Genomic DNA, 18,606 nt, shown 5'->3' with positions numbered 1-18,606 from the left:
TTTATTTGATAAGATTTTTTCACTCCATACTGCTCTTCCCAATACTTCATAATGACATTAGTATGGGGGGCACATGCCTCCCCCATAGCCAGTCCTCTCTTTTGTTAAAAAAATTCACCTTCAAAATACATAAAACTGTTGTCCAAAATAGTCTCCATAAGAAACATTAATATCCATGTTGGAAATGAAATCACGTGTTAGGAGGACCTTATGGAGCCAGTTCACACCTTTTACGTGTGGGAAGATAGAAAATAAATCCACCACATCTAAGGTGACAAAGATCCCTTCAAGTTGAAAATGCTTGTTGATTTAAATTACCTAAAAAGTCCCAAGAGTGTTTTACCATATATGGTTAGTTGTCATAGAATATTTTCAGTCTTCCTTCAAGGTATACTGCCAGAGGGTATGTTTTAGATCCCTCTGCAGACACTGTGGGGTAAAAAGGTTGTTATACCAAAACAATGAAGGAATCACAGGCTTTTCTACTACTAAATCCCTATAGATATCTGGGGTAATAATATGTTGCAGCATGACATCAGTTAATAAATTATCGATGTTGTGATAAGCAGTATTAGTCTCATTCCTAGATACCCTACATTACTGGATACTGTTACTGAGCAGATGAAACATTGTACAACAGTAGTCTATGATGCTCATGATTGCCAAGCCTCTCCCATATCAGGCTCTATAATCCTAATGTTGTTGCTGCCGGGTGCTTACCTTATAAAGCCAAGGTGCAGGGTTTGATTCTCACACGGGGGAAATAGCTAGGCTTAAAATGGCTCACATGGGCAATTAGTCTAGTACTGATCTATGAACCTATGAAAAAGCTGTCTTTCATCCTTAGTTATATTGCAACAATAACAATCCTTCTTTTTGTGTGTGCTATTTCTAATATCCTTTTAAAACAATTTGTTAAAGAGGGTGACAGCAGGGTGGGAGAAGGCAACAATGGTACTGCTCCTAACAAAAGTAGCGCATCCAGTGGTGTTACTAGGATTATTTTTCTCTTTGTTCTTAAAATAAAAAGTTAAATTCAGTTCCTACTGAACATTAATCCAAGTAGGTGTTAGCTATGTCAATTTTTTTCTAAAACAGACAATGGTAAACAACACAAATCTCTAAATTACTGTAGTTGAAATGTTGAATCCATTAGGAAAATAAATAATATGATTCTCATGCAAATTATGTCCATCCTCACTTGCAGACTTGGTGGAAAGTTCACTAATGCTATTAGTGTATTCATGACAGGTGAGTGCAGTGTCTGGAATCTCAGTCCCTTCAGGAGAAGTAGAATTATCCACAGATATGTTAACATTATTGATAGAATAATCAGCCTGAAACAAGGCTAGCACCACCCTCTTCCTCTGCCTCTTCCCATCTGATTGTTGTGACCCTTTGATACTGGTTGTCCCCCCATTGGCCATACTACTGTCTGCTGGCTATCCTTGCAGAATGTCTTAAAAGGGAAAAATTCTTCCAAGCCTAAAGGGTTTGAAGACTCACCTTCTGCTGTGCCCCACAATTAGAGCCTTGGTATTTGTTCACAACATTAGCAGCCAGTTTACAGTCAACCACATTTATTCTTTCACCAAACTTATGCTTTTGAAAAGAATATGTTGTGCCTAAAGTATTATTATTATTCATTTTTGTCACACTGCATTTTAACTTTTTTGTTTTTCAAATTATATATTTGCTTGTCCACCATCTTAAAAACAGGCGACTGATTGTCTTTTGCTTTGTTGTGTATAACAAGTCTGTAGCCAGTTTGTTACTAATGACTTTTATTTTCCCGAACAGATGTTCTGTAAGTCTGTCATTTTCTTCAATTATGAGCCTCATTACTTAAAATCCCACATCATCAAAAAGGGTGAGTAGATTTTTATGCATTTTTGTGTGCTTTTTATCTTAGTGTGTAACTGCACTTTATACCTAGGCAGTGTTTTAATCATGTGACTACTAAATGGGTTATTTAAACCTATGACATCCTGCAAAATCAGTTCTGATGAAACCGTGATTTTTTGAATTCATAGGTTCATAGGTTCATAGGTAGGTATGAGGCTATCGGCCCTAGGGCCTATGTAAGCCTAGCAGACAAGGTTCTCTGGCTTTTGCCACCCACAGATGCCATTTACCTGCGCTCCTGTCTAGTAGGGCCACCTAAGTGATTCCCGGGGTTAATTTCCTATTACCCATCCACTCATCAAGATTTTTCTTGAAGAGTGCTAATGAAGAACTGTTCTTGACATAGATGGTTAGCTTGTTCCAGGAATCTATCCCGCCAGCATGTTCTGTTAATTGTGGTGATGAGGTTTAGGTCTCTAGAGCATGTGGCTCTGAGGGGTTGGGATTTCTTTAGGTGTAGCATGTCCAGCAGCTCAGGGTTTGACATAGCTTTGTATGTGAGGCAGAAATCAGCTCAAAGAAGGTGATATGCTACGGAGTAAAGCCGGAGTTTTTTGAGGTGGTCAGCGTAGGGTAACTGTTTGAGTCTCATAATCCTCTTTGTGAGGTATTTATGTGGCCTTTCTTGCTATTGCAGATGCCATGTAAGGTACATTCCAAATGGGGTGTTGTACTCTATTATGGGTCTCATGAGAGCAGTGGAGAGGGGGACAATTACCTCTTTTTTCCTGGATGAGAACCATTTCATGATGAGGTGTGCCACACAGAAGGATTTCCTGACTACTGTGGCAATGTGATTATCAAAGGAGAATCTACTCTCTACTAGAGTCCCGAGGTCTCTTATTACACCTTCGGCGTTAAGTGGGTTGCCACCTATGTGGTAGTCCATGGGTACTGGGTTTTTACCAAAGGGGATGACAATTCCCTTTTTGGTGTTGAGCTTGAGGCCATGGCTCTAGCACCAGGCATTAGTCTCAGTGAGGCCCTTTTGCAGGATGTCCACATTGTTTGGGGACTTGACTATGGCACCCAGTTTGCAGTCATCTGCGAACTTTGTCAGCCAGAGGCCCTCTGTGTTCATCTGTACTTCAGAGAAGTAGATCCCAAACAGGAGGGGACCCAAGACTGAACCCTGTGGTACTCCATTTGTCACAGGTATGTAGTCAGATATGAAGTCCGCAATTTTTACAGTGTGAGTTCTGTCAATGAGCCAGTTAGTGACCCATCTTGTGATGTATGGATTTATACCCAGCTTGGTGAGTGTATCTATGATACCAGAATGGGGGATGGTGTTGAAAGTCTTGGCAAGGTCGAGATAGGCTGTGTGCATTACCTTACCCTCATCCAAGGCTTTGGTGACTGTTTCAAAGAAGTCAATCAGGTTCAGGAGACATGATTTGCCCTTCACAAATCCAAACTGGGTGGGCTCCAGAGTTTGGAGGTTACCAATATCCTTGTTTATGAGTTCCATGATAATACGCTCCATGGCCTTGCAAACCAGGCTCATCAGGCTAATAGGACGATAGTTCCCAGGGTCCATGGTGGCTCCCCCTTTTTGGAGTGGTACAACTGTTGCTGTGCACCATTCAGTGGGTACAGAGCCTGTTGAGAGGCTATGATTGAACATGGTGCATAGGTGGGGGGGGTGCTAGTTCATTCTGAAGTTCATGTAGAACACAGCCAGGGATATTGTCCGGTCCCATGGATGCTGTGTTCTTGGCTTTCAATAGCGCAATTTTCACCTGTTCAGTTGTGATTTCAGGGACACTGCATTCCTCCAGTATGGATATAGGACCTTTGGCAGGTGAGGTGCTGGTAAAGTTGGCACTAAACCTATCAGCCAGGATGTTGGCGATATCAGTGGGTTCCGTGAATTTTGTGCCATTGTGCTGTAACTCAGAGCAGATCTTGGGTGTTGCAATTGAGATTCTTGACATAGCTGTAGAATGCTGGACGTTCTTTATATATTTCACTACCTTGTGGAATTCTTGACAAGTTGCATCTTGTGGCTTGTGTCACTGATGCATTTCATTTTGTATCTTAATACCCGTTCATCTTACTCTTTGCACTCCTAATCTGTTTGTGATCAATTACGAAACATCTGTCTGCGATCTGGTTTTTCAGTCCTTTACTTGAGATGAGCTAATACTTATTTTATTTATTTATGTTAAGTCAGCCATGTTAGCCCTACCTGGATTAAGTCCATTTTTACTGGGAACTTAAGGGGGAAAATCTCTCTTAATTATATTACTTAAGTCTAATTGCAGTAACTGTGTCATTATGATCTGAGTGTACTTTTTCTTATTACAAAATAAAACATCCAGATCAATTTGAACATTCAAAACCGAACAAATCTTAATAAACTATGTACATGGCATGCATGTAAACAGTCTATGGCCATTATGCTGCACCTTGATATGTAGCACTAAAACAACATAGTACTTCATAGTCACAGATGACTGAAACTGAACCTTTGCCTTTACTATTAGCCTAGTGTTACCCCCTAAGCTTAAAAGAAACAACATTACTTACCGGCCTTATAGCTTGTCAATAGCTAGCTGTTATGTTCTCCCCAACATGGAGAGGTATGTGTATATAACTTTTAATACAGATTAAATACACCCTTCTAATTTACCTCTAATGGAAGCTTAATACCAGCCATCCAGATAGGCGGGGAATATATTCTATTGCAAAATCATATTTCTTTTCTTTTCAAGGAAGAGCTTTCACTGTTCTCTGTTTGCATCATCCTGTGATAGCTGTTAAGAAATGCCTTCCAGTCTGCAATGCTGTTTAATTGTGTCCCTTCTACTTAAAGTCTATGTACAAGTGAATGATGTCAGTTAACTGTAAAGCCATCATTTCTGTACTTTATTCAGATATAACGTCTTCCAATATCCATGTTCTTGCTTTGAGGATAAGCATTGCTTCTAGTACCCCTTCCAGTGAGTTTGCTTCCTTCTGACACATCCTCCATGTCCCTTTATAATTTTAAAATATATGAAACTCATCTATTGTTTCTACCCAATAGCAAGGGGAATGATTTGATGTGGCAAACCCCTGACTAATCATCCTGGTTGGGGTCCAGTACCCCCCTCCCCCCGATATGTTAGTCCCTTTAGATGCCAAGCTGCTTTGGATAGGGAGACAGTTTACCATTGGTTACATTTCCACTCTGTCACAGAACAAGTCTAAATTAATTCTAATTAGGATGGAGACCAAATTGCTGTACTGTTTAAAAAAAAGATTCTTGTGTTTTTTTGAATTTGTTTTCTCCACAAATAGGCATTTATTATGAGATCAGGCCTATAGACCCAACTCACCCCCCCAAAAAAGTCATATGATATCTGGGTTAAGAATGAAATGGAACACATAGGTTACTTTTGAATAGAAGCACCATCTATTAACCAACCTGTTATGCTTACTAAAGAGATGTTAACTAAAGTGACAAAAGGCTAGACTGCTTGCTTCTAAGGAAGAGCTACATTTACCATTTTAAAGAACAATGAGTCAGAGATCAACCTTCTTCTTCCTCTTTTGGCTTTTTCCCAGTTAGGGGGTCACCACAGCAGATCACCTGTCTGCTCGTGATTGGCAATGGAGTTTTTATGGTGTCGAGCTGCAAGCCCAGCACCCAACCTTCCACAGAAGGCACACACATGCACGCACTCACACCTAGGGCCAATTTACAGTGTCCAATCCACCTACAGCATGTCTTTGGGATGTGGGAGGAAACTGGAGCACACCCACACAACCACAGGGAGGACATGCAGACTCTGCACAGAGGCACCCCAGCCGAGGATCAAACTGGAGAACCTCTTGCTGTGAGGTGGCAACGCTAACTGCTGCACCACCGTGGCTGCCCTAAGTCAGAAATCAACCACAGAATTAAAATCAAGTTTGTGGAATAAACTACAGAGTCAGTTTATAAATGCAACACATTCAAGTTATCCTCCTACAAGCTAGGAAGATTAGTTGTAAAGCCTGAACCTTAAAATGATGTGCACCATGTACATGTTAAAGAAATATTTCCAAAGATGGTAAGACAGCATTGACAACAGTACAAATTTAATAAGCAAACCAACATTCTCATGCATCTAATTCGTGCAGAGAAGCTTTTGGAGCTATTCATAAAACATTGTGCTGCACTTAGCATGGCTGTTAAGCAGTATTCTTGCATATGAAACATCTTCATAATTCATAAAATATGTACAGAAATGGTCTTGCCTCATTATGTACACACAGGACACTATCCATACAACAGTGATGGAAATTACCTCTCTATAGAGTCATACACAGTTCACAAAAGGTAATAAATCTTTGTATAAACTGATCCAGAAAAAGTAAATTAAAAAATGTTCAGCCTTGTACAAACAGATGGTACACCATTTACAAGTATAACAGTGTCTCTCACAGCTGATTAAAATAGTGTGTGTGTGTGTGTGTGTGTGTGTGTGTGTGTGTGTGTGTGTGCATGTATATACATATACATATATATATATATATATATATATATATATATATATATATATATATATATATATATATATATATATATATATATATATATATATATATATAAATATATATATATATATATATATATATATAGGTCTACTTCAAATAATCAAAGTTTCAGAACATCGAACATCAAGGTCAAAGACCAGATGACTGAAGTTCTGAAACATCGAACTTTCTGAATGGAGATCGCTGTACAGCATTGAATGGGACATTTACCATTTTCCTTGCTGTATGCGATCTCAAGAGTTGGCATATTTAAGTAGCAGAGGGTGCAGGGGTGCAGGTGGGCTTGCCCTCCTGCAAAAAAATGTAAAAGAAGATTCTTACATTTTTTCTTTTATTTCATGTTCGATGTTTTAGAACTTCGATCATCTGTTCTTTAACTATGTGATGTTTGATGTTCTGAAACTTCGATGATTTGAAGTAAACCCTTATATACATATATATGTATGTCTTACATGGTACAAAAACCCCTATTCATAATGTAGAGCATGTGGATCAGGAAAAACTGCTATCACAACCGTATTTGTCCTGCCTTCATACTGTGACCCTGCTGTGATACTGCCAAGTTGTGACAGCACAGTACCAGATGCCTTCATTTCTCTCATGACTATATAGTTTCATTTTTACATACTAAGCTAACAATTACCAGAACTTTTATAAGCCTATCCATGCAATCTAACTGAACTGTGTTCCTATGTATTGTGAGCATTTATTAGGAGGGGGTATGTTTGTTATGAAGCTTCCTGTAATTATGTGTGTGGACTATGTTTATTTGGGCAGTACTGTTTGCCTCTGTTTATCAGAGACATGGAAGCCAGAGCTGGGGTTAAATCCATGCATAGATCTGCGCATGATCTCATTGTTCCACAAAGGAACTCATTACATAGTATATAGTAATAATCTCATCTATGCTGTCATGTATAAAGAGTGAAACATGTTTATGAATCACCCTTAGCCATGATGGTGTAGAAAAGTACACAGGCAAAAGCAGTTTAGTTGTTGCTTTAGGAATTACTAAGCTGCTTTTTACCAAAATGGCTACATATTAGAAGCTCAGGAATGCATAGTGGACAGTTTTGTACTATGCACTTCTATATTTATTCAAGAACATGAGCCACATCATTGCATGCTGCTGTGGTGTTGCAAATGCAGTGTCCAAGATATGTGCTCACGTCTACTCATAGGGCCATTATTATTGTTTGCTAAATGCTCAGCAAAATGTTTATGTATTAATTATATGCAACAAACTGTTTTTTTTTACATTGTTCACTTTATGTAAAGAATATGATTGTTTACCCGATGAAGGCCATTTTGTCCAAAAAGTTTGACCTAATAATTTAATTTCTTTCTTTGTTTCATTGTGTCTTTTTTCTTTTTCTCTGGTTAGGCATGACTTCCTGTATCTGCTTTAAGTGCTGATACAAAGTATCTTTTTGGTGAGTTATCGTTTTTCCCCATGATACTTCACTTAAAGATGTTTTCAGAGCCAAAAATAATTCCATTTCTCCATTGCAGATGTAGTTACTGGGTCATCACGGTCCTTTACAATGGAATTGTTCAACTCTTTTAGATGCTTAGCCAAAGTGATCACAATGTTGAATATTTTTTTTTTTTTGTGAAAGCTGGTATAGCGATCTAAATGACTCACTCTGTACACGCTACTATATGGACATATACTCAGCTATGTTTAAAATCTGGAAAATTTCTGATTTGTATCACACACTACTTTAATATTACTTACAAATGTCTATGCAAGTCCATTTACAAGTGAAGTGGATAACTTTTACTTTACTGATCTTGAAACAATGAACTTGGCTCACCATGGCTCACCAAGACTACCAAACAAAAAATCCTCCTAAGAAATAAACTATGGGCCAGCTGGCGGTCAACAAAAAGCCCTTCAGAACAATTAATGTTCAGACAGCTAAGAAATGAAGCAAAAAAAGCCATATTGTCTGACAAAAAAAACTACTACTGCCAGCTTCAACAAACCCACCAAAATAATCCTCAGAAATTCTGATTAGGCATTAATAACCACCTACACACAGGCCACTAAGGCACTCCTAATCCCTTAGGTTCTGATCACAACAATCCCATTAAAATAGCCAACTCTTTTAACACTTTTGTCACAGAAATCATTCAATCCCTGGCCAACCAACTATTTCCTAACTCCACATCCTCTATGCCTGCCATCACCAATAGCCCCCCTCTATTTAATTTTCAACCAGTTCCCACATCCCTTGTCTGTAACCTTATTCAGAAACTTAAACCCACCATTCTTTCTGCAGACCTACTACCTGCATAATATCTGCAAAAGGTAGCAAAAGTCATAACCTACCACATATCCATCCTCATTAATAGAACTATTTCTGAAGGAACCATCCTGTCAGTCTGGAAAGTTTCTCACATTATCCCCCTGCATAAAGGTGGTAATTCCAAAGATTTTCCAACTACAGGCCCATAGCCATACTATCCCCTTTGGCAAAAGTAATGGAGAAATGCATTCATAAGCAACTTTTAAGCCACCTACTTGAAAACAATTTATTAGCCACCTGCCAGCATAGCTTCAGACCATTTCATAGCACCCCTTCTGCTCTCTTATCCTTTACTAACTGCATTAATAAAAATTGTAATAACGACACTCTATCCTCAGCCCTCTTTAATGATTTGTCAAAAGCCTTTGACACGGTTAACCACCACCTCCTCATAAACACACTTAAAAACCTGTCATTGGATGTTCTTGCTATACAGTGGTTTCAGTCCTACTTAAATAACATGCAACAGGCTGTACTATGGGCAAATACCTTATCTTCCCACCTCCCAGTTGCCATAGGTGTCCCTCAAGGCTCAATATTGGGTCCTCTCCTCTTCTCCACCTTCACAAATGACCCCCATTCTGTAATTCCTCAAGCTACCTGTATCCAATATGCAGACGACTCCACACTTATATGCTCAGCCACTTCCTCATCAGAACTTCAGTCCCTAACCCAAAATGCCATTAGCATAGTTGAAAATTGGCTTATACACCAATGTCTTATCTTAAACCCTAAAAAAAACCAAAAATGATACTATTCACCCCCACCTGTAGAGCCTCCCGTCTTAACTTTACTGTAACTTCTAGCAATGGAACTATAATATCTCCTGATCCTACTACAAAACTATTTGGGGTACTAATTGATAATAACCTCACCTGTGAGCCTCATATTAATAACACTATAAAAACAGTGAACAAAAATGAGGTTCCCTCTACAGGATCAAAACCTTTTTGATTCCACTAGCCAAGACCACTATAGCCCGTACCCACCTTATCTCCACCCTACTATATGCCTCACCTATCTATACTAAATTATGTAAAAGCAATCTGAATAAACTGTCTGCCTCCTACAACAATATTGCCAGATTTACAGCTGGGTCCTCCTATAGGACACATCATTGTATCAATCTGAATCAACTAGACTGGTTAGAATTGCCAAATCTAATACTTTTCAACCAACTAACAATAGTCCATAAGATCCTGTATCAACCTACAAATACACCAATACTCAATACCCTAGTCACCCCTTATAATACTCATCTAACAAACTACTAGTACAAATAGCTAAATACAATAATTCAGCTGGTGACGCATTGTTCCCTAATACAATGGGTAAAAACTGGAACAGCCTCCCTAATCACCTAACCTCCCTAGCATCAGCTAACCTATTTAAAAGCAAACTAAAACCCTACCTTAAATCACACTGGTTATGCCCCTGTGTCAACCCAGACTATCTACCAAACCCTTCCCTCGACACCTATCTTCTCATGAGTATAATCTTGTGTCTTCTCTATTGATAATAAAGTTAATGTGACTATACAGCGGACTAATATCCTGTACATACTTTGAATGATCTCTATTGATAATAAAGTTAATGTGACTATACAGCGGACTAATGCCCTGCACATATTTTGAATGATCTCTATTGATAATAAAGTTAATGTGACTACAGCGGACTAATGTCCTGCACATATTTTGAATGATCTCTGTTGATAATAAAGTTAATGTGACTATACAGCGGACTAATGTCCTGTACATATTTTGAATGATCTCTATTGATAATAACGTTAATGTGACTATACAGCGGACTAATGTCCTGTACATATTTTGAATGATCTCTGTTGATAATAAAGTTAATGTGACTATACAGCGGACTAATGTCCTGTACATATTTTGAATGATCTCTATTGATAATAACGTTAATGTGACTATACAGCGGACTAATGTCCTGCACATATTTTGAATGATCTCTGTTGATAATAAAGTTAATGTGACTATACAGCGGACTAATGTCCTGTACATATTTTGAATTATCTCTATTGATAATAACGTTAATGTGACTATACAGCGGACTAATGTCCTGTACATATTTTGAATGATCTCTGTTGATAATAAAGTTAATGTGACTATACAGCGGACTAATGTCCTGTACATATTTTGAATGATCTCTGTTGATAATAAAGTTAATGTGACTACAGCGGACTAATGTCCTGTACATATTTTGAATGATCTCTGCTGATAATAAAGTTAATGTGACTATACAGCGGACTAATGTCCTGTACATATTTTGAATGATCTCTATTGATAATAACGTTAATGTGACTATACAGCGGACTAATGTCCTGTACATATTTTGAATGATCTCTATTGATAATAACGTTAATGTGACTATACAGTGGACTAATGTCCTGTACATATTTTGAATGATCTCTGTTGATAATAAAGTTAATGTGACTATACAGCGGACTAATGTCCTGTACATATTTTGAATGATCTCTGTTGATAATAAAGGTAATGTGACTACAGCGGACTAATGTCCTGTACATATTTTGAATGATCTCTGTTGATAATAAAGTTAATGTGACTATACAGCGGACTAATGTCCTGTACATATTTTGAATGATCTCTATTGATAATAACGTTAATGTGACTATACAGCGGACTAATGTCCTGCACATATTTTGAATGATCTCTATTGATAATAAAGTTAATGTGACTATACAGCTGACTGATGTCCTGTACATATTTTGAATGATCTCTATTGATAATAACGTTAATGTGACTATACAGCGGACTGATGTCCTGTACATATTTTGAATGATCTCTATTGATAATAACGTTAATGTGACTATACAGCGGACTGATTTCCTGTACATATTTTGAATGATCTCTATTGATAATAAAGTTAATGTGACTACAGCGGACTGATGTCCTGTACATATTTTGAATGATTATCCTTAGCCATCTTACACTAGGACTTCTGGTGAGACTTTACATAATAAGAGTGTCCTTGTACATACTTTGTATGAATATCCATTGCTGTTACACACTAGCATTTTTGTGTGACATTTGTGTGTGGGACTTTATAATTAATAGTGTCTTTAGACATATTTTATTAGGAATATTCAAAACTGATTGCACTAAGATTTTACGTATTCAAATGCTAAATCCTATGAAATGTAATGTATGCCTAAGCTTTGTAATGTACCAATGTCTTTGTAAATACCATTGTCTTTGTAAACATTTTGATGTATGTGGAGCTTTTCTCCCCCGGCCTCCACTGAAAATGGACATATATCCAGCTGGACTAGCCCTGTCAACAAATGTAAAATAAAAAAAATAAATAAATAAACTTATAGATGAGACTTGGTTGAATTCATTAATGAGTGGAATGTGATTTATTTTAAGAACTAATATGAATTTGAAGTGTCTTATGTGCACCATACTGTGAAATGTGAACAAGCAGCTGATTCTAATATTGTGGTATGTGAGATTTTCCAAATATACTCTGGGTATTCTTTTTAACAGCAGTTTAGGGCTGAACCTGAGAAATAAATCTAAAGAATATAAAGGCAAAAGGATTAAAAGGAAAGAAAGCGAGTTTAGAAGGAGATTAGGACTTTGACAATGGGCATATTTTTTAATGTGGCAATTTTATAAAAAAAAATTGTAAGAAAATAATTCTTATTCATTGATACTAGTGGTTTGAATTTATAGTCGGGTAAAAAAGGTGGGTGTGAATTAACATGAAGTAGCTAACATTAACTAAGAACAACTTTTTATTAAATCACGGAGCCCCAAAAATTCATGTGAATCACATGGTACAGTTTAGGCAACCACAAGATAAATCAGCCAATCAACAACAAAATTCCAAAGTAACACGTACTGACAATAGCTGCTGATGGAGTCAGGTTAAGACAGATATCCTCGAAAGATAAGATAGAGTATCCCAACAGGTACAAGCAGGCACATCAGTAAGCAAGCATTCAAAAAATGGTTCCAGCAAAGCAGGTGGGAAAAGTAATATAACATGGTCTTTTGTTTATACTAATGATTGTCATTTTATCTTATAGATTATCTGATCAGGAACACAATGCATTTGTTGTAAGGTACTTATTTTTCCTTCAGTGTTTACCATTGTTAACAAGGCAATTCTCAAATATTACCTATTTTTAGGCATTTTCCGGTTTGCTAAAGTTTATATCTGTAACAGTAACAGTATTTGGAACACATCTAGAGCCTGTTTACTGCATTTCCTGTGTTGCACTTAGTTTAAAATCGTTTTTTTCTTTAAAAACTGCATTTTACCTGATTTTGGCCTAGCACTCAAGTGTGGGGTCATTTATTGCACTGTTGTGATTATTTTGCTGATTGTGTATCTCTGCTAGCTTTAAATTACAACAAAAAGAAAAAAAAAACAAAAAAATCTTGCTTTTTTCCCACTTTCTGAAAGTTAAGAACGTTCAGTTACAGATTTGCTGTTCTGAACTGTTTGGAAGTTTCTAGAAGGCCAGTGCTTGCTTGGGCTAAAGGGAAGTCTCTGTGTTCACCAGTGGGAGTGGTTAACACTGAACAGCCTAACTGTCCCTGGAGGAGTGGTTACTACATAGAAGCTGTAGTTTTATTGGCCATTTTGGGTCACTTCTAAACTCCTTGATCTGTCTCTCTTAAAACCAGGCTGCCTCATGGTTTTGGCATCTTTTCAGGCTTGCTAGTTGTTGCTGAAGCACCTACCAAGAGGAGAAAACACTGAGAGAAGAAAAGGAGCCACTTTTGTGATTTTAAGTATTTTCTTCTGATTTTTTGTTAAGTTTTACTGCTTTGCCACTTACTTTTAGGCATTTTCCGGTTTGCTAAAGTTTATATCTGTAACAGTAACAGTATTTGTAACACATCTAGAGCCTGTTTACTGCATTTCATGTGTTGCACTTAATTTAAAATCATTTTTTTTCTCTAAAAACTGCATTTTACCTGATTTTGGCCTAGCACTCAAGTGTGGGGTCATTTATTGCACTGTTGTGATTATTTTGCTGATTGTGTATCTCTGCTACCTTTAAATTACAACAAAAAGAAAAAAAAAACAAAAAAAACTTGCTTTTTTCCCACTTTCTGAAAGTTAAGAAAGTTCAGTTACAGATTTGCTGTTCTGAACTGTTTGGAAGTTTCTAGAAGGCCAGTGCTTGCTTGGGCTAAAGGGAAGTCTCTGTGTTCACCAGTGGGAGTGGTTAACACTGAACAGCCTGCCTGTCCCTGGAGGAGTGGTTACTACCTAGAAGCTGTAGTTTTATTGGCCATTTTGGGTCAATTCTAAACTCCTTGATCTCTCTCTCTTAAAACCCTACAATTCTCTTTTGCGCGGTTTCGCGCACTGAGCAGTGTCGGGCAGCGCCGCCTAAATAGGTTTAAACTATTCCAGGCTCCACAAAGTCTGCTCTTCACTTTTTCCCTTGGAACTGTTCAAACTCTCAAAGTAATCACTCTATTCTCTTTCTAAAGCCCTGCACTTGCTCAGCTCTTATAAGGAAACACTAACTAACTATAGCACTACACCCTCCTTGACCTCTCATAAGTATTAGACTCCCGATTGATCCTTCCTAATCAAGTGGAAAATCAGTTCCCTTCCCTATTCTGATCAGTAAAAAAACAGTTCCCTATACTAATCTGGTATGTCCAAGGGTCAGTTTCAAGGCTACTCTCCAGTCCAGCTGGTGAATCTGGGAATTTTGAGGCAATGTTACAATTGCCTTATGTACACAGACAACCCTCTCCTCCTTCCAACAAACTCTAATACATGTGAGAGATGCAGTTACACAGCCAAACTGGAGGCGGAGCTCTCTCAACCCAAGACTGGCACAGTCAGTCAGGAGGAAAAGGTAAACACCCACAGAACAAATCCAGTCTCACACAGACCTATTGCATCTGCATACCCAACACATAAACACACAAAAACATACTTGGAGGCTCTAAATAAAAATATGCCTAAACAGCAAAGACCTCCTAAGCAGATATCCAAGCAACAGCCACCCCTCAATAATACCCATGAATCACATATCTCACAAAATCAGTGTGCCTCACAGTCACAGCCCATAAGGCCAAACAACACACCAAATACACTTGTTATAGGGGACTCTATTGTCCGGCACACTGATGTCCCGCTCACCAGACTGAACAAGGAGAAGGTCAGTGTAAACTGCCTGTTGGGTGCCAGGATCCGCCACATAATGCAAGCACTCAGGTCACTCCAAAGCAAGTACAAGTATGACTACGTCATTGTCCATGCTGGTGTGAATGACCTGAGATGTACCTCCCTGGACTACATGAAAAGAGACATAGAGGAGCTCTCTGATCATGTAGCCCAGGCTGGTATGATCCTGACCTTGAGTAGCATCTTGCCCTCACCAACAATGATGCCACAGTATAAAGACAAAATGATCAGTTTCAACAATTGGCTAAAGTATTGGTGTCATTCAAAGGGGATCCAGTGTCTGTCAGCCTGGGATGACATGCTCGACAAGCCACATTGCTTCACTAGGGATGGCTTGCACCTGTCACCCTTAGGCTTTCATATACTTGCCAAGGCTCTTGCCACCCCCATAGTGCCTTTTTTAGGCAAGGCTCAAAGGACAAACCCACCTCCATAGACAACCCAAGGATAAAAAAACTAAAGGTAATGCTACTCAATGCCAGAAGTCTAAACCTCAAGATGCACGCACTCGAGGCTCTCCTCAGTATGGAGAAAATCGATGTCTGTGCAGTAACAGAAACCTGGTTCAAGGCTCCTGAGAGCACCCCAGCACTACCAGGTTATAACTCATACCATGCGTTTTGGCCCCAAAACTCGGACCGAAGCACAAAAGGAGGTGGAGTATCTATATTCATCAAAGATACCTACACCTCCAGGTTAGTAGCACTGCATGAAGCATCGGAAACCATCCATGTGCAACTAATAGTGGGCAAAACTGCCTTTCAGTTTGTAGCCTGCTACAGAACACCCTCCCTATTACAGGAACTCCACTTGGCATTCCTGAGAACACTGGAGAATATGAAGGTCTCTCCAAACACTATGTTATTGGGTGACTTCAACTACCCAAACATTGACTGGGAAAACTACTCAAGCCCTAACACCCTCGCCCAATGGTTCCTTGAATTTATAAACTCTAACGCAATGGAACAACTGGTCACCACTCCCACAAGAGGGAACAACATATTGGACCTGGTCATCACCAAAATGGGACTCTATGTTCCACACCAGAGGTAAACCCCTCATTGGTAAGATCAGACCATAAACAAATTTCCGTGGACATCCATATCCCATCCACACCCCCAGCCAAGGAAATCACGGTAAAGAATTTCTCAAAAGCCAACTTTGCACTTCTCAAGACTGAGGTGGAATCCTTCAAAGCCCCTGGGCCAGAGGATAATACAGCCCAATCCACAGAATCCTTTACAAATGCATTCTATAAGCACCTGCAGCAATGCATGGATTGTGCTATCCCAAATAAAACCAAGACTCACTCCTCCAAAAACAGGAGACCGGTCTGGTGGACCCCGGCCATAAATAAGCTATACAACAGAAGGAGGAAGCTACTACATGACAGAGCAAAATCCCAAAAAGGGAAGGCATCTCTGATCAGTATTAGCAAGAAACTTCGATCCCTCATAAAATCATCAAAGGCCAGTTTCGAAAGAAAAATTGCCCTAGACACTAAAGATAATCACAAGGCCTTCTTTAGTTATGTCAGGAACATGGGCAGAAACTCCCAGATATGCTCTGAATTGTTGCATAATGGTACAAAATATACCGAACCTACAGACATAGCCAACATCCTGGCAGACAGATTCAGTGCAAACTTCTCCCCCCTTCCCCCCAAAGGAGTAAATGCCTATCCCAATTGAATGTAACCTCCCTGACATCACAGATGCACAGGTGAAAGCTGTCCTCTCCAAAGCAAAAAACACAGCATCTATGGGACCGGACGGTGTCCCAGGCTGTGTCTTACACGAGCACCAAGAAGAACTGAACCCTCACAATAAGACACTGTTCAAACTTAGCCTTACTACAGGATATGTACCCAAAGAATGGCATACAGCTACAGTGGTCCCACTCCACAAAGGTGGTGCCACAACAGACCCTGGAAACTATCGCCCCATAAGCCTGACTAGTCTGGTCTGTAAAGCTATGGAGCGTATTATCATGGAACTCATAAACAAAGACATCGGGAGCCTCCAGACACTGGACCCTACCCAATTCGGCTTTGTTAAGGGCAGATCTTGCCTCTTAAACCTAGGTGATTTCTTTGAAACAGTTACCAAAGCCATAGATGAGGGCAAGGTAATCCACACAGCCTACCTGGACCTTGCAAAAGCCTTCGACACAATACCCCACTCGGGCATCATAAATAAGCTTAGTTGCTTATCGCCTACTCAGAGGCGATCTATGCCTGACGTACAAAGCCATGTCAAACCCAGAATTAATGGACATGCTCCACCTCAAAAAATCCAAAGTCCCTCAGAGCTACACGCTCCAGGGACCTAAACCACAGCACAAAAATAAATAGGACATGCTGGAGGGACAGATTCATTTCCCAGAGGCTCCCCTCACTCTGGAATAGAATCCCAGTTCATGTTAGACATAGCCCCTCGCTGACACTCTTCAAGCGAAATTTGGACACGTGGATGGGAAATCGCAAATTCACCCATGGGATCTCTCCTGTATCCCTGCTAGACAGAGGCACAGTAAACTAATCTTAAAAGGGTACCTTCTGTAACCTACTTTACAGAGGCACAGTAGGCTAATCTATTAGGGAGGTGCTAGCCAAATACACTCTGGCTAGGCTTATAAATGCCCATGGGCAGATAGCATAGTATCTACCTATGAACCTATGAACCTATATATATTTATTCACTGTGAATTACATTAAGCATGCTCAAAGACTGAACATGAGATTATTAGTAAATTTAAAATATATTTTGCTTTTGTTCTCATGATCAGAATGTAGCTGCACACTTCAAACAGGTTGCAAGAGATATATGTAGAGTGTTGTCAAATAATTCCAATTTCCAGTTTGCTACATTATTTTACAAACATCTGGTTTTGTAGAAATGATGTTTTTTCTCACAAGAAGAATAGCTGACAGAAGAGAAAGAGAGAAAGTACTATACTTTCAGGCAGTAAATTGTATGTTGCTTTGATGAATGGGCATCTAAATGGTTTTCTGAGCTATGAGAAATGTGATTTATAAGAGAAAAGCTGACCTTTTTAGAAAAATAAAAATATAATAATAATAAAAAATAAAAAAATATATAAAATTAACAATACAAAATATTTTTGTGAATATTTGGCAGATATATTTTGTAGGAAGGCTGCATGTATTTTGAAGATTAATGGAGTACACACTAAAAAGCAAGTGAGAAATATAGCTCTTTTATGGGTTAGGTCTGCACTGGCTTGTGCTATGATGGGACACCCATATACATGTGTATAGCATTTCCTTGAACCAGACATAGCAGAGCATAACATTAACTTGGTACTATAACACTGACGTAATGCCAGTGTGGTTTTAACCTACATTTTATTGAGGTTCTGAGTCCCCATGTGTGTGTATGTTGAATGTGACTACTGTGGGCATTATCCCATGATGTACTCACAGAAAGGCATGTGTTGCAGCCTGCATATAAAACAGTTGAATGTCACTGGGGTGGGCAACTATCAGACTCCTTACATGCATTATAGTTTTAGGCACTATGTGTGCTTGGGAGGGGTTGTTTGCAGGGATTAATGATTAACAGGCATGGTAGCAGAAGGATCTATATTAACATAAAAAAAATCTGCAAGCTTAATTTATACATGATATTAATAATAG

The sequence above is a fragment of the Protopterus annectens genome, chromosome 2.part1, assembly GCF_019279795.1.
Source record: "Protopterus annectens isolate FY-2018-M chromosome 2.part1, PAN1.0, whole genome shotgun sequence".
NCBI lineage: Eukaryota > Metazoa > Chordata > Ceratodontiformes > Protopteridae > Protopterus > Protopterus annectens.
Note: the sequence above shows the minus strand (reverse complement) of the source record.